This window comes from Canis lupus, chromosome X (assembly GCF_003254725.2).
Source record: "Canis lupus dingo isolate Sandy chromosome X, ASM325472v2, whole genome shotgun sequence".
In the NCBI taxonomy this organism is placed as follows: Eukaryota; Metazoa; Chordata; class Mammalia; order Carnivora; family Canidae; genus Canis; species Canis lupus.
Window position 1 is genome coordinate 77,372,403 of NC_064281.1, and position 17,509 is coordinate 77,389,911.

Consider the following 17,509-nt stretch of genomic DNA (forward strand, 5'->3'; position numbering starts at 1 on the left):
TATCTTTGAAAACTACAAATCTCTACTCACCCAATGGAAGATGAGCAAAGTACGTGAAGAGGTAATTCACATGAGAGGACACAAATCACATACACACATGCTTGTACACAGATGTACACACATATATATATGTTCATAGAATCTAAATGACATTATATAAATGGCCTTGTACCTTACATTTCATTCACCAAATGTTCTTTTTTAAAAAAAGATTTTATTTATTCATGAGAGACACACAGAAAGAGGCAGAGACAGGCAGAGGGAAAAGCAGGCTCCTCACAGGGAGATTCCAGACTCCCGGGATCACGCCCTGAGTTGAAGGCAGACCTTCTCAACCGCTGAGCCACCCCGGTGTCCCCAAACGTCAATCAAGTGTTCTTTTTTCATTTCTTTTCTTTTCTTTTCTTTTCTTTTCTTTTCTTTTCTTTTCTTTTCTTTTCTTTTCTTTTCTTTTCTTTTTTTTCTTTTCTTTTCTTTCTTTTCTTTTCTTTTCTTTTTTTTTTCTCAACTGTGTCTTGGAAATCTATCCATGTTGTTACCTATTGTGATATATATAATAAGAAATACATTTGGTTTTTGTCCCCAGTTCCTGGCATAAAACTCCTCAAACCCTTATAATTTCCGGAGTGATAAGAATGTCTTAAAAAAAAGAATGTCTTTTGTCATTCATGAAGACCTCCTTTTGAGTTTATTCTCATAAATTGATCTAGGATTGGGCCCTTTGGTAGCCTCAAGATTGCACTGGTTACTAGAAAGACCAACTTGAACTTTCAGTCCCTCTCACCAACTTCTGGGAAGGGGAAGGTGGGGAAGGCTGCAGACTAAGCTATATGAAAGGTTTTGAACAACAAGATTTGATGAGCTTCCATGTTGGTGAATGCTTCCACATCCTGGGATGGTGGCACACCCCAGGTCTATGAGGACAGAAGCTCCTCCATTTGGGACCCTTTTGGACCTCACCCTTTATACCTTTACATCCAGTTATTCATCTGTATCCTTTATAATATCCTTTGTAATAAACTATAAAACATAAGTAAATATGAATCAATCTAGCAAGTTAATTGAATCCCAGGATGGAGTGGAGTCGTAGGAACCTCTGATCTAGTAGGTCAGAAGCACTAATGATAACCTGGACTTAAGGTTGGCATCTGAAGGGAGTGGGGTGCAGTCTTGTGGGACTGAGCCCTTAACCTGTGGGATCTGACACTCCTTCAGTGTCAGAACTGAGTTCATTATGTCCTGTGCTCAAAAAAAAATGCTAGATCTATAGATTTAGGTCATATGTAACTCCTGCATATATTGCATAGTATGAACGAACATACTGTAGTTTATTCCTTAGTGATAGAGATTGAGATGGTTTCCAGTGCTTTGCTATTAGAAATATGCTATCTTTTACAGATACGGTGAAATGCCAGGACACCTGCACCCCGATGTTTCTAGCAGCAATATCCACAATAGCCAAACTATGGAAGGAGCCTCAGTGTCCATCAACAGATGAATGGATAAAGAAGATGTGGTTTATGTATACAATGGAATATTACCCAGCCATTAGAAATGACAAATACCCACCATTTGCTTCGACGTGGATAGAACTGGAGGGTATTATGCTGAGTGAAATAAGTCAATCGGAGAAGGACAAACATTATATGGTCTCATTCATTTGGGGAATATAAAATATAGTGAAAGAGAATAAAGGGGAAAGGAGAAAAATGAGTGGGAAATATCAGAAAGGGAGACAGAACATGAGAGACTCCTAACTCTGGGAAACGAACAAGGGGTGGTGGAAAGGCAAGTGGGCGGGGGGATGGGGCACTGAGGGGGGCACTTGATGAGATGAGCACTGGGTGTTATGCTATATGTTAGCAAATTGAACTCTAAATAAATAAATAAATAAATAAATAAAAAGAAAAGGTTAAAAAAAAAGAAAAGAAATATGCTATCTTTTTTCTGCATTCCTCCCTGTGCATATGCACGAGTATTTCTCAGTGTCGAGAAGGGAGACTGTGTGGTTATATGGTACATTTAGGGTACACTGCCAAACTGGCCTCTGTAATGGACATTTGTCATCTGAATTCTCGTCAGACATTGACTAGTCGGGTCCAGTTAGACCTCTGTGGCCAAGCCTCCATGCCTTTGCCTCAAACCTTTTCCTGCCACTTCTATTTAGACTGACCTTTCCTTCTCTGTTAAGCAAAATCCTATTCAATCATTAAAACTCAACTAAAGTATCACTTGCTCCTAGAGGACTTCCCTGACAGTTACCAGAGCAAGCTGAGTTAGGTGTCCTTTCCTAGTGCTCCTAAATCACCAGGTGACTCAGACTTTATTATCATCATGAGTTAAAACCACATTTAGACATCTATGTACCCTATAAGTCAATAAACTCCTCAGGGACATTTGTGTCTTATTAATCAGCATATACAGGACAGAAGACAGAAAAACAATAATTAAATATACATTTCTTTGGACCAAATATCCAATATTATGAATCTATCTGCTCTATTCCAACCCCTGTCATCCATATCTCAGACTTGGGTTATCCTGGGCCCTTCTGAGAGTCCTGGAGGCCAAGAGTAAGGCTGTGAGTGCATGTTGGGGCCCAGCAGGGAAGGCCAGCATAGGACAAGTTCTGGGCTCTGACCTTGTCTGGCTTCCAGGAAAAGCAGCAGTGCACCCACAATCTGAAGAAGTCCCCACTGCTCCTCCTCACCATGGTAGGCAGCATTGAACTCCTAGCATCCTGGAGCTGGAAGGGACATCCTGCATTGTTGTACCATAACTCCTTCCTCCACCTTTTAAGGAGAAGAAGGACATGAACAGAGGCCTGAAGAGGGGTAGAAGTCTCCTAGGCCTCCAGAGCCCTCCAGCAAGTGACAGCCTGGGTCCTGCCCAGCCCAGGGCCTGGTACTGCCTCCCTCTGGCCCAAGTTGGATCTGCTTTCCCAGTCCCTGAGTGTTTCCCAGCATCTTGGGTTGCTACCCTACCTTTCCTCAGAGCCCCTTCCTTGTTTCTCTGAGTATAAGCAGAGAAGGGGGGGGAGGGGAAGGGACGGAGATATAGAGATAGAGAGAGAGAGAGAGAGAGAGAGAGAGAGAGAGAAGCCCCAGTTAGGATGAGGCCAGAAGCAGAAAAGAGAAGGCTCTTGTCATTGCACTTCCCACTTGGTTATTTCCCCTGGGGCAAGAGTAGGGGAGAGCCTGAGAGCTACAGGCTAGAAGGGGCCTGCTGCAATCCACAGCAGCTAGTCTTGAGACCAAAATACTGCTGTGGGTGTCATTAGGAAAGAATGCAGAGGCGAGGGGGAACCTCTGAGCTGGAGAGGGCATTACTCCTCAACTCCATGCAGACAGGCCCTGCAAAGTGAAACCAGACCTCCATGGAATCTGTGCTGTAGAGAGGCTCTGAGGGAGGGAGGCTGTGTTTCTGCCACAGAAGTGCAGCCTCACCAGAGAACAGGAATCCCAGAAACCCACCCTTGGCTTCCTCAGATTCCCCAGAGAAAGGCCATGCCCCTGGAGACTCCTGTCATGGCAGCAGCTGCCAGGGGCTGACTGCCCTCCCCCTTGCCTGCATGGCTGCCCTACCTGCTTTCTGATACCTTCAGCTCCTGCCATGCGAAAAGGCCTGTACTGTCCACCCTGGCTGCCTGTAAATGCGCCTGGAGCCCACTTTTCTGTTAGCAGGTTTCACCAGGGGAAGATTCCTATAATGTATTCTGAAAAACTCTGGAAGGTGAGATGTGGGGAACAAGTCTCTCCTGAATTATATAGGCTAGTCAAGGAATCTAGTAAGAATAGTTGGGATACCACAGACATGGTTCCAGGGCCAATCTCTTTCTTGGCTTGCTAGATGAATTTAGCCATATATTTAATCTTCTTCTGTTTCTATTTTCTCATCTGCAAATGAGGTCAAAAACAGATTTATAAAATTTTATCCATATAGCATTTACAAATTTTTTAAAAAGATTATTTATTTATTTTTTCATGAGAGACACACAGAGAGAGAGAGAGAGAGAGGCAGAAACACAGGCAGAGGGAGGAGCAGGCTCCATGCAGGGAGCCCGATGTGGGACTCAATCCCTGGTCTTCAGGATCACACCCTGGGCCAAAGGCAAGCGCCAAACCGCTGAGCCACCCAGGCTGCCCAGCATTTACAAATTTTTATTTCTAAATTTTTAGTCTAGTCTAAATTCAGAGATGTGCAAGAAGGAAGATTTGGGTTTGGTTTAAGTAGTGTGAGATTGGGTACTACTAAGATAGCAAATATACCATGCAAAGGATATAAAAGGGATGATAGTGCATGTGAGTGAATGAAGCAACCCATTCTGTGCCTTGTATATCATGGTGGTATGGCCAAAGCTTGGTGGTGTTCATCGGTAATATGAAATGCTCACCAAGTCAAAGGAGCAAAGAACTGTGGGTACATTGCTTTTTAATCTCCCAATCCTGTCAGCTTTCAGAGAGAATTTTGGACTAACCTACAGGGCAACACATCTGTTACTCAGTGAACCACTTCACCAAGACCTAATGTCCAAGCTGTAAGCTTTTTTTTTTTTAAGATTTAGTTATTTGAGAGAGAGAGAGAGAGACAGTATGCGAGTGCACCGTGCAGAGGGGCAGAGGAAGAAAGAAAGGAGAGAGTCTTAAGCATACCTGACACAGAGCTTGATCTTATAGCCCTGAACCCGAAACCAAGAGTCAAATGCTTAACTGACTGCGCCACCTTGGTGCCCCAGGCTGTAAGCTTTGACATTTTCTCTATGATTGCACTCAGAATGCCTCTCTTCTGTGTTTGCTCTTGAGAGGAGTTTTCAATGCAGTCCACTTAAGGGCTTTTTGGTGTGGGTGTGTGAGAGAGAGAGAGAGAAAGAGAGAGAGAGAGAGAGAGAGCAAGGCTGTTAAACATCTACTTCACTGGGAGGAGAATATTTCCAACTACATTCAGTTTGGTAGAGGGAAAGTTCTATAATATTTATTCAAAGAGTGCATGGAAACAAATTGAGGTACTTATAGCAAAAGGGGAGGCATGAGAAAGGATGGAGGAAGGGATCAAAAGTGTTCAAAGTGAAGGAAATCATGTATGTACCATAAGTGATGAAACCAGACATAAGACTACAAACCAAGCAATGGTTTTCTCTAGAAGTAATGGTGGCATGAAAGCTTTGCTGTCATAGGGCTGGATTCTCATGGCTCTCAGCACCTGTACTCTATTGTGTGTTCCTGAAACATAACAAGAAACAATTCCTTCATGAGATACACTTTCCTTTATATTGCCATTCCTATTCCTTTTTTTTCTTTTGTATATTTATTTGATTGGAGTTTGATTTGCCAACATATAGTATAACACCCAGTGCTCATCCCATCAAGTGCCCCCCTCAGCCCGTCACGCAGTCACCCCATCCCCCCACGCACCTCCCTTTCCACTACCCCTTGTTCGTTTCCCAGAGCTAGGAGTCTCTCATGTTCTGTCACCCTCACTGATATTTCCCACTCATTTTCTCTCCTTTCCCCTTTATTCCCTTTCACTATTTTTTATATTCCCCAAATGAATGAGATCATGTAATGTTTGTCCTTCTCCGATTGACTTATTTCACTCAGCATAATACCCTCCAGTTCCATCCACGTAGAAGCAAATGGTGGGTATTTGTCGTTTCTAATGGCTGGGTAATATTCCATTGTATACATAGACCACATCTTCTTTTTTTTTTTTTTGACCACATCCTTTTTATCCATTCATCTGTTGATGGACACTGAGGCTCCTTCCATAGTTTGGCTATGGTGGACATTGCTGCTATAAACATTGGGGTGCAGGTATCCTGCCATTTCACTGCATCTGTATCTTTAGGGTAAATCCCCAGCAGTGCAATTGCTGGGTCGTAGGGCAGATCTATTTTTAACTCTGAGGAACCTCCACACAGTTTTCCAGAGTGGCTGCACCAGTTCACATTCCCACCAACAGTGCAAGAGGGCTCCCTTTTCTCCACATCCTCTCCAGCACTTGATGGGATGAGCACTGGGTGCCATTCCTATTCCTTTATACTGTCAGGTATAAGGGAATTTCTTGTTTTAGGATAATGACACAGCAAGAGCACAAAGTGGAGAAGTATAAAGCATGTTTGGGTCACACTGATTTGGGGTTTCTTTTGGCTGTAGCAGGGGAAAAATAGTTGGGAAAGCTGAGAATATGTGACTCAGGTTGTATCCTGAAGAGCCTTGAATGTCAAGATATAGAATGTAAGATTATTCAATGGATTGTGGGATTACCATCTAGAGTACTTGAGGAGAATGACAACATGAAATCAGAAAATAAGGCAGATTAATTTGGTCACTTACTTTTTAAATTTTTCTCTAATAACTCTGATCCACACTGGACATTGTTCTCCCCAAATTCTTATTTGAAGACTTGCTAATAATCCCTACCTCACAGACTGCTGAGAGGGCATGTGTGGAATAGCCCACTATCCTATGCAAAGCAACCATTCTCATGTGGGGTACATAGCAGGCAAAGTAATGAGGTTCCCAAAGGTCTCTAAAGAACAAGTACCATTTCTTTGTGTCTCTTCCAACCTATCTAGCCTCAATCTGACATACTCTGGTGGATATATAAGAAATCATGATTGCCTTTCACTGCATGCCCAAGATGTAAGGCTATTATCCCCAATCTAGGTAAATGCAAAATCATTGTTGGCCAATTTAGTTTATAACTTCCATTAGAACTGTAAGCAGTATCTAATTCACAATTGTGTATGGTTGTGAGGTTGAGGGGTCCCATCAGCAGAATAAAATTGTATAGGTGAACTGAAAAACTCAGAATGTGTGGAGGTAATGCAGAGGTGAATTCACCTTGAAGCTAATGAAGCTTACGTTTCATGGCCCTTGGATTCATATGGGCACCATATAAGCCTCTGGGAAGGGTTATAGTTGGCAAAATTCTAAGATGGTCCCCTCAGTGACCTTAACACTTATATGATTTCCAAATTCCCTCCTCTTGGTTTTATTTTATTTTTTTTTTTTTTTTCCTCCTCTTGGTTTTAGATGGAATCTGTGAATATGAGGTATCACACCTGTGATTATGTTATATTACATGGCAGAAGAGATTTTACAGATGTTATCAGAGTCTCAAATCATTGAGTTAATCAAAATGGCAGTTACTAAGTGGACATAACCTAATTGGATGAACGCTTAAAGAGATTACCCTTCCTCATATCAGAGAGATTTGAAGCATGAAAGGAATTCAACATCAGGGGACTTTTCCACTTTTGGCTTTGAAGATAGAGGGGCCATGTGGCAAGGAATGTGGGTAACATCTAAACTGAGAATGGGGGATCCCTGAGTGGCGCAGCGGTTTGGCGCCTGCCTTTGGCCCAGGGCGCGATCCTGGAGACCCAGGATCGAATCCCACATCAGGCTCCCGGTGCATGGAGCCTGCTTCTCCCTCTGCCTGTGTCTCTGCCTCTCTTTCTCTCTGTAACTATCATAAATAAATAAAAATTAAAAAAAAAAAAAAAAAACTGAGAATGGCTCCAGCTACTAAGAGCAAAGTATGATCTCAATCCTACAACCACAAGAAACTGAATTCTGCCACAATCATGTAAGCTTGCAAAAGGGCTCTAAGCTCCATATGAGAATGCAGCCTGGCTGACACCTTGATTTCAGCCTTAAGAGATCCTGAGCAGGGAACACAGTCATAACACATCTAGACTTCCGATTTACCAATCTGTGAGCCAAATAAATAGGTGTTAATTTAAACAGCTAAGTTTGGTATTTTGTTACATGGCAATAGAAAATTAATATAGAGGCCATGCTAGATGCCACATATTTTTGTAAAGTTAGGTTAAACAAGAATATTGACTACAACTTAAGACTATTGTCTTCTTCCACTCCTACTTCCTGTCACATTTTTACTGGTGAGATGAATGTGGACATGTTTTGGATCAGCTAAGAGGAAGTTGATTTGGACTTACATTTAGTTTAGGTTTACTTGGATAATTTATCCATGTGCTTCTCAGCCTTCTAGGTATAATTAAGTAAATACTAGTAAGCTTCATAAGGTGGTGAGTAGAAACTCTAGGATTCAAACTAGGGTTGTGCGAGTTGAAGGCTAATGAGCCTAATGCTGCATTCTTAATGCATTTCGTATGCTTAGTGAACCATGAACAAATCTTATAGCTCAAATTAAAAGCATGATTGTTTAACACTAGCCACTTGCTAGCATTTGACACTATTTCCTACTTCATTTCCTGATTCCAAGAATTTTTTTTAGTCTTGACTTCTATGCTGTCCTATATGTACAATATGATTGATCAAAAATGGATTCCTGCCTTTGTTATACCAACCATGCTTGTGGTTTTGCCCAATCATATCTACACAGGTTAATATTAATTTCTTGGTTATTCAGCATGAAACACTGACATTGACAAGATACCATTGTAGGGGCCAAGGGCAGGCTGCCCCAAAATGTGCCACTTTGGCATATTATTATTTATTTATCTTTTTCATTTTTCTACTCCCAACATGGTGCTGGAACTCAATACCTTAAGATCAAGAGTCACATGCTCTACCAACTGAGCCAGCCAGGCATCTTTGGCATATGATTATTTTAAGTAAAAGTTACTTAAGAGACAGCCTGTGCAGGAAGAATGTTCAGATCCTCCTATGTCCTCCTAAAATCAGAAAATAAATCTCCTAGGTGAAATATACCCTCCCTGTTCCAGGAGGTAAAAAGAAACATTCTTATCACCAGAGATAGGGAATGCATGGTTGAGAAAGCTGTAGAAACAATTCTTGTTATTTTTTTTTTTACTAATTTACTATCCCAGACCAAATTCTGTTTAGAATTCTTTGCTGATTTGAAGCCCAATGCTAACTTTTCATTGTCTTATCAATTCCTCACAGATTTATTCCGTCTTTTTGTCTAAAAAGTAGCAGCTTTGTTCATTTCTTTAGGTCTCAATTTCATTACTGGGCCTCTGTATGCACATAATAAAGCTTCCCCCACCCCTGCTAACCTGTCTCAAGTAAATCTAATTCTTAGTTCAGCTGGATGAACTTGAAGGGTAGGGGAAGAAAAATAATTTTCCCTTCACTCTTCTGGGTTCTTGGCTGAGACCTCCGCTACCCCCTGTAATAAATGATTAACAAGAGAAAATGAAATAAGTTTAATAACATGGGAGAAACCCAGGAAAACTGAGTAACTCCCCAAAATGGCCCAAGTCACCATCTTATATACCAACTCCAGATAAAGACAAAGGAAGATGTTGGGAGTCAGTTAAGGGAGATTACAAGGCAAAGCACAGTAAACTATCTTAAGGTTGTTATGCAGATTTAGGTCTTTGCCTTTGCCGTTGTTAAGAGTCTAGAGAGAGAGAGAGAGAGAGTGTGTGTGTGTTTTAGTAGTCTCTGCACGCTATAGGATCATGCTCCACCAACTTAGCCAGAGACATACCCCAAGAATTTCTAGAGAATTAGTCATCCTTTTTTTCCCCCTGGCAAATGGAGGGAGATCCCTTACGAATTCAGATTTCCCTTATAAACACAAATTCCTCTTTCAAAAGGGTAACTTGTATTCAGCTTTCAGAACTTTTCCTGTGGATGTTGTTTTTTTTTTTAAAGGAGGATCAGCCTAAAATAAACTCTTGCCAAATATGCCAAAGAGACATATTTTGGGGTGGCAAATTCTGCTCCCTTTAGGACATTGACGTGGCACTGTGTCATTATTAAGAATATTTAAGATAAAAATTTTCACAATAAAATCTAAAATAAATCTTAAGCCCACATAAGAAACTTGATAGAAGTTGACAGCAGTTTACTGAAATTTGACAATACTAAAAATTTGCCTATCAACAATAATAAGTAGTAAAGTTCAAACTTTTATCAATAATCATAATAAATTGATTAATCATGCAAAGGAAAGGTTGAATTATCTTAACATTTTCACTAGGAAAAATGATATTATGAAGATGTCATATGAAGAGAGGATCAAAGGGTTTATAGCCAAAAAATTGTGGGGGGAAAAATCAGAGGTGTACCAGGCAGTTAATAAAAATATTATTTGGGATGAGAGAAAAACTCTAAAGGCCTGATAAACAAGGGAAGTCATTTTAGATTTCTTTCTAAGTCAACATGACTGTATATAAACTTTGTTCAAACCAAAAGTCTGATTTATGGCCCACCATGCATGCATTGTATATCTACTTTGTGAATGAGTGGCCTAAAGGAAAACCATCTTGTCCTTGAGATATTGATCATTGTTCCTACTCCCTGCATTCCTTTACAATAAAACTTGTGATTTCCTGCTGATATGATATAGTCTTTTGAGTTTTTCTAAGATGTAAAAAGTATATAACCCTGTAAAAACTATTCATTCTCCTGAATGCTTTCTTTCCTATGAAGAGCATGTTTCCCAGGCAGCTGTCCTAACTTGGGCTTGAATAAAACACTTTTTACTTTTAAAAATTGTAAAACGTTTGTTCATTTTGTGTCAATTCTATAGAAATTGGGATGTTTCATATATGTCAGCTGCCCAAATTTTATAATTTCTTTGTTCATTACAAATAAGTATTAATTTTGGTACCTAATTGCCTGCATCACACATGACTTTTTAATGCTTCTTTTCTTTTTTTTTATTTTTTTAAATTTTTATTTATTTATGATAGTCACACACAGAGAGAGAGGCAGAGACATAGGCAGAGGGAGAAGCAGGCTCCATGCACCGGGAGCCCGACGTGGGATTTGATCCCGGGTCTCCAGGATCGCGCCCTGGGCCAAAAGCAGGCGCCAAACCGCTGCGCCACCCAGGGATCCCTAATGCTTCTTTTCTTAAAGACGGTCCTCCAAATTGTAAGTTTCAAACTCCACAACCTACATCTATCTCTGGGGTGGTAAGTAGTAGGACATTTTGGGTTGTAATTGGAAAGGGTTAATAAGGATGTGAATTGTGGTGGAGAAATGGGAGATAGATCAACTGTGGAGGTTGAATAATAATAATTTTGAAGACCAGAACATTGTGACCAGCTTTTAAAATCTGAAATTCCAAGGTGTCCTTGGTATTATGAGATTATATGACCTTAGAGCCTGACTTCATGGAAAACCAACCTCCTCTCCCCCACAAGAGGAGCCTCCAGCTGCTCTGTACATTTCAAACTTCCAAATAAGTGGGTGCCTAAAGGATCTATATTTGTGTTATTACTGAACAAGGAAAACAGGTGGCTGGATTGTTTACCCCCACACACAGTCCAATCTACTGGCTGTTTCCCAAACGACAACAGATAGCTCTTTTCTATTTTCTAATGACAAACTGGATGTAGGTGGATATTACTATCAGTAATAATAATAATCGTATAGGACAAAACTGACAATTTTTAAAAGGATTTTATTTGTTTATTCATGAGAGACACAGAGAGAGAGGCAGAGACACAGGCGGTGGGCGAAGGAGGCTCCCCAGAGGGAGCCGGATGCAGGACTCAATACAGATTCCAGGATCATGCCCCCAGCCGAAGTTTAGACGCTCAACAGCTAAGCCACCCAGGCATCCCCTGATACATAATTTTTAAAAACTAGTATAAGGGGGGGATCCCTGAGTGGCTCAGCGGTTTGGCGCCTGCCTTTGGCCCAGGGCGCGATCCCGGAACTCCAGGATCGAGTCCCGCGTCGGGCTCCCGACATGGAGCCTGCTTCTCCCGATCTCTCATAAATAAATAAATAAATAAATAAATATGGAGCCTGCTTCTCCCGATCTCTCATAAATAAATAAATAAATAAATCTTAAAAAAAAAAAAAAAGCTAGTATAAGGGGCTTAGGGGAGGCTTCCGGGGAGGAAATGGGCGGTCAGGTTTAGGTACCAACTCCCTGTTGCATTGAAAGCAAGCTGGATGCCTAGGTTCCCCGCAAGTCAGTGTGAAGGTGGGAGCCACCTGCAAGTCACTGGAAAGGTAAAAGGAAGGTCAGGGGACCAATCCCTCCTGCCCCCCCCGCAGGTCCAGTTCTGCACTTCTCACACCGCAGCCACGCCCTCTACCCATTTAAATTCAGAAAATGGTGGCCAATGGGGAATGCTGGGGAGGTGGGCGGGAACCCTGCATGGGTGCCACCTTCCTAGTGCGGAGGATGTGGACTTGTCCAGCGAAAGATGGAGAAAGTGAGGTAAGCACCCCAGATCTCAGCAGATGGGCGCGAGCATGGCTGGTACATGTAGCCCCCAGGGGTGGGGGCGGGCGGACAATCCTTTCTGGGACTGCATTCCCTACACTCTTGCCCTGAAGTGTACACTTCTGCGCGTGCGTGTGTTTGTGTTCTGCCCCGTGTGTGTGTGTGTGGGTGTGTGTGTGTGTGTGTGCGCGTGCGCGCGCCTTAGGGGTGGGGGTTGTTTAGGAGAGTGGATAGAGCTCTCTTGAAAGGAGTACTATGGATTCTTTTTCCATTCCTAAGATAGTCTATTTTCACAGGAAAATTCCTGACATGTTAACATCGGAAGGTTAGCAATGTCTCTGTGTGTTAGAATTCTGGATACTTATGTTAATTTTCCTTTTTGCTTGTGTCTTCTGTTTTTCTGAAGAGAATCTCTACTACCTGGGTAACAAATACTATAAGATTAAAATGAAAATGTATACAATTTTAAAGGATCTATTAAATCAGCTAAATGAGTAATCATCACTAAGCCGTAAGTCTGTCCCCCAGTATATTTTTTGTGACATAATAGGCATTTTAACAAGTTTCACAAGTGACCATTGCACTCTAAATTTTGAGAGCCATTGCTGTGTTTGTCAGATTAAGCTAAACTTATCCTGGGGTAACAATGCCAAACCCCTGTGGCTTAACACAGCAAAGGTTTATTTCAAGCACACAATAAATGCCCAACATATGTTGGTGAAGGTCGAGAGAGGGTTCTGCTTCCCAGTCTGTCAGGGATCCCAGGTGACAGAGGCTCCACTATCTGGAACATCGCTGGTCATTGGCAAGTGGAGAGTGTCATGGATATCTCTCACTCCTTTAAAATAGTGGTCTAGAAGTAATATAAATCACTGCTGTGCAGAGCTAATTGGCTGAGACTGGTCGTGTGGCCTTATTCAACAGCAAGAGGCTGGGGGTGCTATGGGAATATGAAGTATGGTTTTCTGTGTGCCTAGAGAGGATGTAAACTATAAAGTGAGGAAAAGAAACTAAAAGAAAATACTCATAAGAATTCAAGGGGGAATGCTTTTCTAAAGCACTGAAACAAAAAAATAACAAGTTGTAAAGAAAAAGTGACACGTGTAATATAAGAAAATTATCTGTGAAGCAAAGTAAGAAAAATGAATGTGCCCTTGGCTTTTGATGTTCACTGTGATGCCATCTGGGGGGACCTTCATGTCTCCAGACCGTTCTTCAAGGTCATGGCAGCCTGATGTCTGCTGGTCAGGCTAGCTTCCAGCTGGAGTGAGATAAGTTTCCAGAGGCTCACTGTGCCAGTTTGACAAGATAGGAAGAATCCACTCCCCTGGTGCTCAGAGTGGTGGTGCTCAGGTAGGATGTGGAAAGGCTCACCCAAGTCACACTCCTCTGCGGGGGGGGGGGGGGGGGGGGGGGGTTCTGATTTTGGTTTCTGCTCCAGCCTGCAGCAGGCACCAAACCTTCTGAGACTGATGGCCAGATTATCCTGGACACACTTACCTGGAGGCAACATTGCAGGTCAGAGCACTTGCCTTTCCCTCCTTTTCTGTAGGGAGGAGAAAAAAGTCTCAAGGATTCCTAACTGGAAACATTGGTTGGGATAGTCTTTGAGTAGGCTGATGTCTGACCTGGGTCTGACCAGGTAGCTTGGGGCTGAAGCAGGAGCTGGCTCTTTTCTGAGTTTAATGAATTAGCTTTTCCACAAATGGAGTTAGACCTCAGCTCAGACAAGACCTCACCCATCCCTCTACTACCCACCTTGTGTAGACACCCCAAAGGGCTCAGATGTGCCCCAGCCTGTTTTGGTGATTCTGCAATGAACATTGCTCTGTGCATGCAGTGCCTCTGATGTATGTGTCAGCCCAGACCCAGAGTCAGAGGAGACTCCAGGTAAAGGGAACTTGCAAAGACACGTGGTCCAACAACTTAGGAGAAAAGGGGTTTCACCTCCTGTGTGAACATCCCTATGCATTGCAGGCTCTGTCCATGATTTGGGGCCAGGGGCCTTGGTGGTGGATGGCCAGCAGCCTCCACAGCCTGGTTCTCTGGGGTTCTTACCACTTCCTGCTCACACAGAAGGCTGGTATTCCCATCACATGTCCAAGATGCAGCTTGCCTAGCCACCTCCAGAAAGGAAAGCATTGAGGGTCCCAGACCCTGGATAGAGCCTTCTGCTAACCAGGATACCCAGGCTTTTAGGTGACAGTGCTTGAGAGTGGCAGCCCCTCTGGTGGCTTAATGTAGAAGAGATCAGCTTCAGGCACCTTGCAAAAATTCAGGCTCCAATCAGTAGGAGGTATGTGGATGACCACCAGGAAAAACTCACCAGGTCTGTGATAGCCATAGAGTCATACAGCTATTTCCTCAAAAGAACCTTTGGAGCTCCCCTGACATTTATGCTAAGGCCACACTTTCTGCAGATTGCTCCCACACTATAACTGAGCACAGTTGTGCATCTAGAGCTGGATCATTGCTGCTCATTGGTGGACTCCTTAATCTTTGCTTGTACTCTCTATTGGCCTGGTACAGACTTTCTCATGATTGCACTGCAGTCTGGTACTCTTCCTGACTAATCCTCCCTCCTTACCTCTCTTTTCACCAGTGTGAGACATGGATCACAATCTAAAGGCTCTCCCCATCTCCTGCTCCCTCCTCTTTTATCTTTCATAATGTTTCCCCAATAAATCTCTTGTATGTCTACTCTTGTCTTGGCATTTGCTTTAGGAGGGCCTGAACTGATAATAGTGTCAGGGTACTTTCATAGATGAGCTGCCAAGTTTCACATTTCTTAATAGTTACCTTTTTTTCCCAAGAGGCAGGCTAGTATAATAAAGAGTTTAACTAACTGTGTTCAAGTCCCAGGTCTACCACTTTTAGCTCTGTGTCTGTAGCTTCTGTGTCCCTTTTCTTAAAAGTGTATAATCACATTACTTTTCCTTAGGGTTGTTGTGGGGTTTATGTCAACTATTATACAGACCACTTAGTGTCTCACACATTAAATAACATCAGTAGTTTTTTCCATCTTTGATAGATGAAGTCAGAAGAGGGGAAGTATATTACCAGGTCCTGTAGCTGTTGATGAGTTTGGCAACTCTCAATGTGAAGTTCTGGAGCTCTGAGTATGAATGTTTTATTGATTTTTAACCTAGAAGTTAAAATTCAGGTTCGGGAAAACATATGATCCAGTTCAATAGCATGATGATTGTGTCCCCTACCTTCAACTCCATTAGATAGATAACTCCCAAAATGAAAGTGGTATGATAATATCATCCCTTTTCCTATACTGTATACATTAGACAACTTATTTTGGACTACAGAGATGGCACTGAAGAGCATATCTGTATCTCCCCTTGTTACATTTACAAATGTTCTTTATGGTAGAGAGTGTCAAAGGCATGTTTTTCAAGGAAGGGAAAAGGCAAGATGGGAAGAAACCTAACATTTGCTTGAGTGCCCACTAAGGGCCAGATGCAGTGTTTGGTATTTTGGGTTGAGTCTCTTAAAACCCACTAAGGGGGGCACCTGGGTGGCTCAGTCAGTTGAATGTCTGCCTTTGGCTCGGGTCATGATCTCAGGGTCCTGGGATCAAGCCCCGTGTTGTGACTCCCTGCTCAGTAGGGAGTTTCCTTCTCTCTCTCTCTTTGTCCCCCACCCCAGCTTGTGTTCTCTCTCAAATAAAATAAAAAATAAAAAAATAAATAAATAAATACAAAAAATCTTTAAAAAAAAACAACCATAAGAACCCTGTAAGGCAGGTAGCATTCCTCACATGAAGGAGAAACAACTTAAGGAGTATATTTTCCAATGCCCTAAATCTAGTTAAGTCTGTACTCTAACCTAGGTTTGTCATGCTCCCAAACCCATATTCATACCACTTATGTTTTTTTAAACCTTTAACCTTCCAGGACTGGGAGATTGGTTGGTTTAAATATGCATGAAGGATGTTAAATTTTAAGTTTCCTCTTTTGTACCAAGAATTAACAGATATGAAATTCTAAAGCCAGATTTTCAGAGGAAATAACTAAGCAGCTCTAAAACTTACAAGGAGGACTAAAAGGGTCAAGAGAGAAGAGATAAAGAGTTTTTGTGAGGAGGATTTCTTTGGAGTGGGCATCCAAGGAGGGAGAGCTGGGGTGCTTTCTCCTTCACCCCAGCCTTCAGCTGGACCCCAAGAAACTTGATATGTATCTTGTGGAGTTTGGAGGCATTGTGAAATGGGATCTGAATCCAGCATGAAAAATCTTTTTTTTCTAAAGATTTTATTTTTATGTATTTTTATTTTTTTAAAATTATTTTTGAGAGAGAGCACAAGCAGGGGGAGCAGCACAGGAAGAAGCAGGCTCCACGCAGAGCAGAGAGCCCAATGGGGGGCTTGATCTCAGGACCCCGAGATCATGACCTGAGCAAAAGGCAGACGCTTAACCCACTGGGCCACCCAGGCTCCTAGCAGCATGAGAAATCTTATGTGCTAGATAATGCAACTGTGATGGTGGGAGCAAAGGAGAGGTGACTGTATTGGGATGTCTATATTCCCAATTTATTGGGGGCAAAAGATATATGAGTGTTTCTCATATACCAAAAGTGGGTCTTGCAGAACAATCTGTTTGGTATTAGGGGACCAGCTGAAGAGAATTATTTGGGGATGATATGGATTCTACCAGAGAAACTATATGGAATGGACAGCTGGAAAACCCAGAGTTGAAGAGAAAAGAGCAATAGAATGTTTAGCTTTTGAGACAAGAGTTGCAATGGAGGATCCTCAGGTGAGTCTGCTTTAAATGTCAGCTAGACCCAGAAAGCACAAAGCCAAACTTACTACACAACTGTAAAGAGCTGTCTACTCCCTCCCTTCAACTCTAGACAGGTCTGAAGTCAAAATTAACAAGCTGGGGAGGATGGGGAAAGAAAAGAAAATGAGCACATACCTTACCCCAAGGTGGGAGGTCCATCTGAATTTGGTGCCAGCTGAGGGAAGAGAGGTTTAACCCTAAATTGAGTTCAGAGGATTCTTTTTTATTAGAGGCTGGGGGTTATAGTCACTGAAATGAAGCTTGATTTGTTATTTAAAGTGACTGTAGGGCTCTTTGGAGTGAGCAGCAAAACCACGGGGCCTGGGTAAAACTTAAAAGTACTAGACAGAAGTAAAGTTGCATTTTGGTTGTATCTCACCAGTTGTTCTTGCTCAGTAGATTGACTACCACTGCTTGGTATGATGTTTGTGATGTGTCATGCTACTGTGTTTTTGCATTAATTTTGCTACACTAGCTTTCTTTTGCTTAGCATTTACCTAATATATATTCTTTCATCCTTTTATTTTGAACTTTTATGGATAATTTTAAGGGCATCTTTGAGAAATAGCATG

At 42.1% G+C, this 17,509-nt stretch overlaps 1 long non-coding RNA gene across 2 annotated transcripts; it reads right to left on the reverse strand.

Annotated features, from left to right (window-relative positions):
- Positions 1-232: 232 nt before the first annotated feature.
- On the reverse strand, positions 233-17,112 carry LOC125754605 (uncharacterized). Of its 2 annotated transcripts, none has more exons than XR_007409271.1 (3): positions 17,073-17,112; positions 5,120-5,219; positions 233-3,896 (listed from the first exon to the last, which is right to left on the reverse strand). It is a non-coding gene; the product is annotated as an uncharacterized LOC125754605 (long non-coding RNA). The 2 variants fall into 2 exon arrangements; XR_007409270.1 differs by lacking the exon at positions 17,073-17,112 and adding an exon at positions 13,648-17,065.
- Positions 17,113-17,509: the final 397 nt, after the last annotated feature.